This window comes from Apium graveolens, chromosome 3 (assembly GCF_009905375.1).
Source record: "Apium graveolens cultivar Ventura chromosome 3, ASM990537v1, whole genome shotgun sequence".
NCBI classification, from domain to species: domain Eukaryota; kingdom Viridiplantae; phylum Streptophyta; class Magnoliopsida; order Apiales; family Apiaceae; genus Apium; species Apium graveolens.
In genome coordinates, this window is record NC_133649.1 from 107,182,973 (window position 1) to 107,192,113 (window position 9,141).

The window sequence follows — 9,141 nt, forward strand, 5'->3', positions numbered from 1 at the left end:
GGAGGAAGGACGTTATAACGAGCATTTAGTTTATTGAAATCTATGTTGTGCCAAGTATTACAATGATTAAAAGAGTCGAGATGTGCAGTGGAGGGATATTCATCCCCCCTAGTGTTAATCATATCAATTAAAGACATGTACGAAGAACGGATCTCGATATCCTTACCTCGTTTTGAAGCCGAGGCTATCTTGGCCGCCCTCTCGGAACTCTTATCAGCCATTTAGTAAAGCTGGAAAAGGCTTGGAGAGCTAAAGGAGGGGATTTGAGAGAGGAGAAGGTTAGAAAATTTTGAGATAAGAGGGAAGAGTGAAGAGTGTGAAGAGAATGCACACTCCCCCCACCTATATATAGGAAGAATAAGTGGATAATGGGCCTTAAAAAGCCCATTTGGGCCCAAAAGTTGGAAGGTTCTGGAATTATCCAGGAAATTCCTGGAAAATTCAAGAGAATTCTAGCAAAAATCAGAAGAAAACTTGAGTTTTTTTTGAAGAATCTGGAAGAATCCAGAAAAATCCAGAAGAATTTGGAGCTTGGGCTTAAAATAAAAGCCCAGTTGAATAAATATGGGCCCAATAAAAACAAAAGCCCAGAAAAGGGCCCAGATATTTGAGGTTAAAAGCCCATAAGCCAAAATCCAGTCATAACGGGCCAAAAGAATAAAGGCCCAGCTAAGTGAAGGTGGCCCAAAAATAAAGCCCAGGGAAAAGTGGATAAAAAGATCAGGAATATGACCCCATTCGACCAGGAATCATGAGGAAATCCTGATCGAAATACTGGAGGTCGAAATTGCTTCGATCAAGGCACGAAATGATGCTTAAATCGGTCAAAATATTAGTTCCTGACCGAAAGGGTCAGAATTTTGATCGAGAACGAATAAACCAGAAAAACTGTCGACCAGAAAGCAAGGCAAGATCCTGGTCGAATGGATCCTGCTCGAAATTGCTTCGACCAAGGCAAGAAAGATGGCTAATTCGGTCAAAAAGCATGAAATCCTGACCGGAATGGATTCCTGGTCGAAAAATTCTGCTCGAAATATATATAAAAAAAAAGAGGAAAAAATCCTGGCCGAAATTCGACCAAGATTCCTGATCGAAACCATCCTACCCGAAATCCTGTCGACCAGGGCAATATGGAGGTTAATTCGACCAGGATCCTGGTCGAATGGATTCCTGGTCGAAATCTGCATTAAAAAAAAGAAAAGAGAAAAGGAAGAAAAAAAGAAGAAAAAGGGAGGGAAAAATTCCTGAAAATTTACAGAAAAATAAGGAAATTCCTTAAAAATTTCTGAAAAATACTAATATTTTCAGAAAATTAGGGAAAAATCCAGAAAATTAGGGAAAAATCCAGAAATTAAGGATAAATCCCAGGAAATTAGGGAAAAATCCAGAAATTAAGGATAAATCCCAGGAAATTAGGGAAAAATCCAGAAATTAAGGATAAATCCCAGGAAATTAGGGAAAAATCCAAAAAATAAGGATAAATCCCAGAAAATTAGGGAAAAATCCAGAAAATTAAGGATAAATCCTAGGAAATTAGGGAAAAATCCAGAAAATTAAGGATAAATTCCAGGAAATTAGGGAAAAATCCAGAAATTAAGGATAAATCCCAGAAAATTAGGGATAAATCCCAGGAAATAAGGGAAAAATCCAGAAATTAAGGATAAATCCCAGAAAATTAGGGAAAAATCCAGAAAATTAGGGAAAAATCCAGAAAATTAGGGAAAATCCCAGAAAATTAGGGAAAAATTCCTGAAAATTAAGGAAGATTCATTGTAAATGTGTAGGTCGCTCCACACTTTACGCAAAAACAAAACCCTGTAAGGGAACGAATAGATTTTACTTCTGCGAAACCTAATCAATGTTTCCCAAAAGTTGGGGGGCAAATGATGGGGATAAATAAATTATGATAGTATAATTAAATACTGCAAGATATGGGCTGCTAGGCCCAATAAAAAGATATGTGATACTCAGACCGGAAAGGTTAAGCCTGATGGATCAGATCAGGCCTGATGAAATAAAGAAGGCCCAAAAGCCCTGATTATTAATTAATTTCGTAATTAATTAATAAGGGAAAAATCAGCTATTGAGAAGAGTTCCGATAAGGATATAAATCCTTATAGATTAGCCTCAAGGGGACCTAAAAGGATAAGGAATCAGTTTCCTACTATCTAGGACTCCAAAGTCCATTCTAATTATGAGACTTGCCCATCAAGTCTCCTATACCAAGTCCAATTCAAGGACTCCCAACATCTATATAAGGGGCCTCACCCCACAGATCAGAACGACATTTTTTGGCTTGATTCTCTAATTTACAGAGATACGTAGGCATCTCGTAAAGGCAGATCGAGCCACGAAACACGAGAGCAGCCATTAAAGGCCTTGAGCTCCCGAATCTTAGTACTAAATACAACAAATAATAACCTTAGTTTTTTATTTATAACACTGTTGAACATGGTAATTAGGTGATCATGGAATCAAAGGACATATGTAATTATCCGAGTGTGTTTATATTCCTGCAGTCCTTGTATTCTTGCCTCAAGAAAAACTCTGAGTGACAACAATGAAAATAAATCCTTCGTGAGGTTAATTCTGACCTTAAATGATTAAATGAAAAAAATTCTTTATGAAACAATACTTTTGAAGGCATAATCTTGGTTCCAGGATTCTTGTCAATTTTTATAGTATAATTTTAATAAAATCATTTAATTAAATACATTATCATCATCTTTATTTTGCTTTCTCCAATAGATGGTAAATGCATATACTTCTTATAATTATTCATTCTAGAACAAAAAACATTTGAGCGGCTTAAAAGTCTACATTACACAAATGCTAAATATTTGTATTGTGTAGTTTAGTGACGTGTTTAAGGAAGCAAATATAGAGGGAAAATGTGATAACCTGAGTGCCCATACTGACCTTTTCGGTTTCAGCAAGGTAATTTACACCATAAGCAATGTATGTCTTTGGATCCAAATAAAGTTTAAGTACATCAGGTGGCAACTTCACAGCAAGATTGAGAAAACCATCCCTATGATATGTGTATGCCTGGAAGGTAATGCACTAATAAAGTTGTCACAATGGCGAGGCAATAAATCTTCAAACCTATTTGATGGAGGCCAGTCATTTAATTTGAGCATCCGAGAACACAAATTTGCATAGGTTCTTCCTTCAACATAACCATAGAGAAACCTGCAAGTATGAATCTCAACATGTTTATGAAAACATAAATTAGACTTAAGACGCGCTCTTTTCGTAGAAAGGAATAAGATCTTACACTGGTCATTTAATTAAAACTTAATCGTGATCTTATTTTAGCCTGGAATAAAAAAAAAACATGGATCTCAAAAATATTAGTAGGTCACTTAATTTTATATAAATCAATAAAGTAGGTCACTTAACTACCTGACTGAAGTGCTGATGATAATCTCGAAGTTTTCCGTCGCGCCAATAGCTCATTGACCATAAAATGGCTTGCACCAAGTTCAAATCTGATTTAGAGTCATCACATTCAGTTTAACAGATTAAGTATAATATGTGTTATTTGTCTTTCCATTCAATATTTAGAGTAAATAGATGTTTCTGCAGTTTTGCATAACACCAAAAATGTCCAACTGATGTGCATTCCTTGTATTATTAGCTGGGATAAATATATGAGATAAACTTGACTTACAGAGTTTAAATATATCGAACATGTAACCTGATAAATTATAAATTATAAAGTGATTTTTCTTTATTTTATAGCTGTTTCAGAATAAATGTGTATCACATTGAACAAATTGTAGGTCATAAGCAACTTTCAAAAAAAAACTCGCAGCTAAAATTTTAAAGATCTTTATGTAGGATTCCAAAAATCACATGACTTAAGATATGCAAGTCGGAGCTGAAAAAAAAGTTGACCAATAGAAAAATGGTTGGCCAACATCAGTTTTACACCACTCCTCATAATAAAAATATAAGCTAGTCATGAATCAATCCAATGCTGAAGTGCCAACTTTTGTGCTTTGTCTAATATATCAAGTATTTTTTATGGAAACATAAATTGTAAAATGTTAATTAGTCCATATACAATTCTAAGTGCTAAAATTGCATCATCCTCGCTACTGAAACATTCATTAGTTGAACTGTTCCGGAAATATAGTATCATAATAGTTTACTTTGTTGTTTAAGCCCGACTTTAGAGATCTTATTCACTTATATAAGTAGCCCATCTATGAGGCACATACACTTCCACATATTACAATCAACATAGTTTGTATATATTGAGGCTATAAACTTGTAAACAAATGAAACTCAAAGATTTAGTAAGGAACTTTGATGGAAGGTCGGTCCATGTGAAAGATTTCTCGACATAAGTCCATTAAATATTAGAATACATAGTCCTATATTGACATTATATCTACGTCACAATTTTGTCATATTATTTATTAGTAATATCAATGTAAAATATTTTACATATTAAGGTTGAAATATATAAAATCAATTGAAGACTCTATCAAAACTTTAATTAAATATTTAATCGACAAATAAAATATATAAATCATTAATAATATTTAAAAGAGAAAATATAATACCTTCAACAACTACTTTCAGAATTCACAAACTGTCCACCAAGATTAGCAACCATGGCACCAAGATTAAAAACACTTCTACGCCCAATAACACCAAGGTTGCCAGTGACTGAATGGATGATCAATTTATCAAGCAAGCCAGCTCTGTTATATACTCTGTCATATACTGTCCTTCTGTGGAGGTGCATTTGGCTTTAAATCTCCATCATTTTCTTCACATTCTGAATCATCACTATATTTCAAAAAAATCATCAAACATGTCATAAACAAAAATTACACATTTTAATAATTAACTCAAACATTAAATCATGAAAAAACTTAAAAAAAAGATAAGGTTATAAAAGTAATATCATTGTCTGGAAAACTTACTTTATTTGAATGAACCCATATATCATCTATGTGATTTTAATAACTATATTTCACCATAATCGTACTAATAGAATTGCACAAACATGAAAACATAAGATGAACCGATTGTGATATATGAATAATAAACCAATCAAACGATATGTATAAACAAAAATTACCTAAACATATAAACACAAATATATCTATACACGCTGAAATATATATTCATAGAAATACAACTAAGAAAAAGAGGTGAGAGAATTATTGAGAATTAAATTTTTAATAGATGCAATGATAATCAGAAAATACACACACAAACCTGAACTAACACTTTCGAAATAATTGGTGTATGATCAATTACAGTTTCATCCTGCATAAATCAAACAAATTATACATAAATATATGAATATATATATAAAAAAGGCTACGAAAGAAGAAGGAAAAAGAAAAGTTTAATGCTTTTTGTGTGTGTATAACCATTCTTGGGAGAGATCTGAGAGAAGATATACAATCAGTTACGATTTTGAATTCAAAAAAATTCAAACTTAATATTTAATTGCTACAATATCTTAGGCAATATCTTGGGAAAAATTACTAAAATCCATCATCGTTTTAAAATACCTGAATAAGAATGTAAAAATCAATCATATATAACATGTATAGATCAAGATAAACGTAAAAGTACATATACACATACCTCGTTCATGGTATCAAATTATTCACCATTGGTGTCAATTTATTCACTTTCTACACAAAATTAAATATACATCGTCAAAATATAAGCATTTCATTGAGACACCAGATCAAGCAGTGGGTAAACATATATTGATTACATGACACAATTAATCAGATAACATCTTAGGCAAAATCAATAATTTTCATCATCATTTTTAAAATACCTCATCTATGGTAGGTACAAATTAAGATAAATGTAAAAACATATACATACCTCCTCCATGGTTTCATATTATTCACCTGTTGAATTTGTTTATTTATTTTATGCACAAATCAAAGAAAACTAAATAATAAATATAGGTAAACAAAGAATTTGAAGAACTTTTCCAAACTAACACATAATATCATATATACAAACACGCATATATATATATATATATATACATACCTGAATTAACACTTTTCGAATTAATTGATTTAGGGTTCATCGTCGTTTCTTATGCATAAATCACCCAAATATGAATATATATAAATATATATACAAACAATACAAAAATCAAAGCAAAAGACTTATTAAACAGAGATAAGAGATAGAATAGAAATAAATAAAAAAAGATTGATTGTGAGATAAGAATTTGAATTTTAAATAATTGATTGTGAGAGATGATGAATCAGGAATGTATTGATTTCACATATAAGCATTATCAATTAGTGGTTATCAAGTTTTAACAGGATTACCATGTTTAGAATTTAAAGAATACAATTCAAATAATTCAAAATATTCAGTTCTATTATTAGGGAGCAGTTTAGCTGTATAACTTGATATGTTAGGTTAATTTCTATATGGGTTAAATGGATTTAAATGTGAAACATCCATGGATATGTGTATAATATAAAGTTTTATGTGGAAAAAAATAAGGTGGGTCATAAATCATGGGTCATGGGTAAATTAATGGGTAAAAGTTATATGGGCAATAGTAGCCTTTAAGATAATATATATATAGATTATCAGCACCAAAAGGTTGTCCTATCACACTAGCTGAATGACTCGGACCTTTAGCTGTCCAATAAAATTTAGGGATACACTAATAGCTGAAGTGATGGGCTTATAGTTCTTATTGAAGATTAAACTCTACATTCACAGAATTTACATCAATTAAAATAAGTTAAATTCACAAAATGTGTGGCTGGCCTGCGGGCATGCACTAATCCTTGTAAAAATATAATAATCCTCAGGATAAAACCATATTTTTCTGATGGACCAAAATATTATTAAATTATTAAATAAAGAGTAAATTACAAAGGGGTGGCTGCATTTTACACCGATTTTCTGGCCAAATTTTCAAATTCTCAAAACTGTGGTCAAATTTTCTTTCCGTCTTTTATAAAAATGATTGTCGTCACTACCCTCAAGCATTCACCGTTAAATAAAATATTTAAATCGTAAATTACAGAATGATGGTTGTACTTCACACTTATTTTCAAAATAGTGGTTATATTTTTATAAATTGTTGAAATCTTTTTCGCCTTTTAAAAACCGGTCTTGTCAAATTGCTATCCGGACTCACACATTTATTGTCACTAAAAATATATGTGTTGTGCAAGACATGCCTGTACAATAACAAGACTAAGTCAAATTGACAACTCTAAGTGAGCTGTATTGTAATCTTAGTTTGCATTTTATATTGTAACATTTAAAGTCTGTAAAAATGTCAAAAGAGTAGACTTGAGTCTTTTTCTTTAAACAATATCAAGCCTAAGAATTCTATCTGGAAGAAGATCAAGAAGATCATGCTTCAGAAGAATTATGAAGAAGCTTGGAGTTGAATAAATCTATTTTAGGAAAAATGTTCTAAGTCAAGATCTCTACAAGTCACAAATTTAGTGTTATAGAGAAGTCATTCAAAAACTCCAGAATGACTTATAGAGAACTCAGGAAAGATACTAGAGAACTCAGAGATATCCACAAGCCAAATTGAAGACATGAAGATTGGAGATATTGACAAGTCAATTCTTCACAAGAGAACTCGGAGTTATCGACAAGTCAACATCATTAGAGAACTCTGAGTTATCGATAAGTCAAATTTCATTGGAGAAATCAGAGATATCGACAAGCCAAAATTCACTAGAAAACTCTCGACAAGTCAAATTTGACTAGAGAACTATAAGTTATCGACAAGTCAATAAGTCACTAGAGAACTCAAACATATCGATAAGCCAAAGTGAAGATATGGAGATGAGAGATCTCGATGAGCCAAATTCTCTTATAGAGAACTAAGAGGCCTCTACAAGTCAAATCAACTATAGGGTATTAGAGATCTTGATAAGTCATTATACTTATTGAGATGTCAAGATCTCCGTATGCCTAACTGGATATCTCGAGGTGAAATCTCAAAGTATAAATTGCAAACCAGTTCAATATCCAAGATAAACAATCAATAAACAATCCAACTAGTTGGATTGACAAGTCTACAAAAAGTAGCTTGAAGAGTGTGCAAGATCAAGGGTGAAGATTAACTGACAAAGGAAGATCAAGATTAACACAGTATGCAAAGATATGTTAAGCCATAAATGGAAGATATACTTTTCCTAAAATGAAAATATTAAGTGACAGTTTGCTAAAGTGAATAGCATCTCTTATTATACACTGTGAAAATATTAAGTGACATTTTCCTAAAATGTTCTAAGTCAAGATCTCTACAAGTCACAAATTTAGTGTTATAGAGAAGTCATTCGAGAACTCCAGAATGACTTATAGAGAACTCAGAAAAGCTACTAGAGAACTCAGAGATATCCACAAGCCAAATTGAAGACATGGAGATTGGAGATATTGACAAGTCAATTCTTCCTAGAGAACTCGGAGTTATCGACAAGTCAACATTCATTAGAGAAATCTGAGTTATCGATAAGTCAAGTTTCACTAGAGAACTCGGAGATATCGACAAGCCAAAATTCGCTAGAGAACTCTGAGTTATCGACAAGTCAAATTTGACTAGAGAACTCTGAGTTATCGAAAAGTCGATAAGTCACTAGAGAACTCAGAGATATCGATAAACCAAAGTGAAGATATGAAGATGAGAGATCTCGATAAGCCAAATTCTCTTATAGAGAACTCAGAGACCTCTACAAGTTAAATCAACTATGGAGTATTAGAGATCTCGATAAGTCATTATACTTATTGAGATTTCAAGATCTCTATATGCCTAACTGAAGATCTCGAGGTAAAATCTCAAAGTACAAATTGCAGACCGGTTCAATATCCAAGATTAACAATCAAAAACAATCCAACCAGTTGGATTGATAAGTCTACAAAAAGCAGCTTGAAGAGTGTGCAAGATCAAGGGTGACGATTAACTGACAAAGGAAGATCAAGATTAACACAGTATGCAAAGATATGCTAAGCCAGAAATGGAAGATATACTTTTCCTAAAATGAAAATGATAAGTGACAGTTTGCTAAAGTGAATAGCATCTCTTATTATACACTGTGTGTTAGATATATTTGAGATGTCAGGTCTAATATGATTCATGTTTATTTTTCTGATCTT

At 32.2% G+C, this 9,141-nt stretch overlaps 1 long non-coding RNA gene across 1 annotated transcript; it reads right to left on the bottom strand.

Annotated features, from left to right (window-relative positions):
• Nucleotides 1–2,865: 2,865 nt before the first annotated feature.
• Nucleotides 2,866–5,505, bottom strand: LOC141710850 (uncharacterized). The gene is made up of 5 exons (XR_012571094.1): nt 5,239–5,505; nt 4,575–4,803; nt 3,406–3,491; nt 3,278–3,319; nt 2,866–3,192 (listed from the first exon to the last, which is right to left on the bottom strand). It is a non-coding gene; the product is annotated as an uncharacterized LOC141710850 (long non-coding RNA).
• Nucleotides 5,506–9,141: the final 3,636 nt, after the last annotated feature.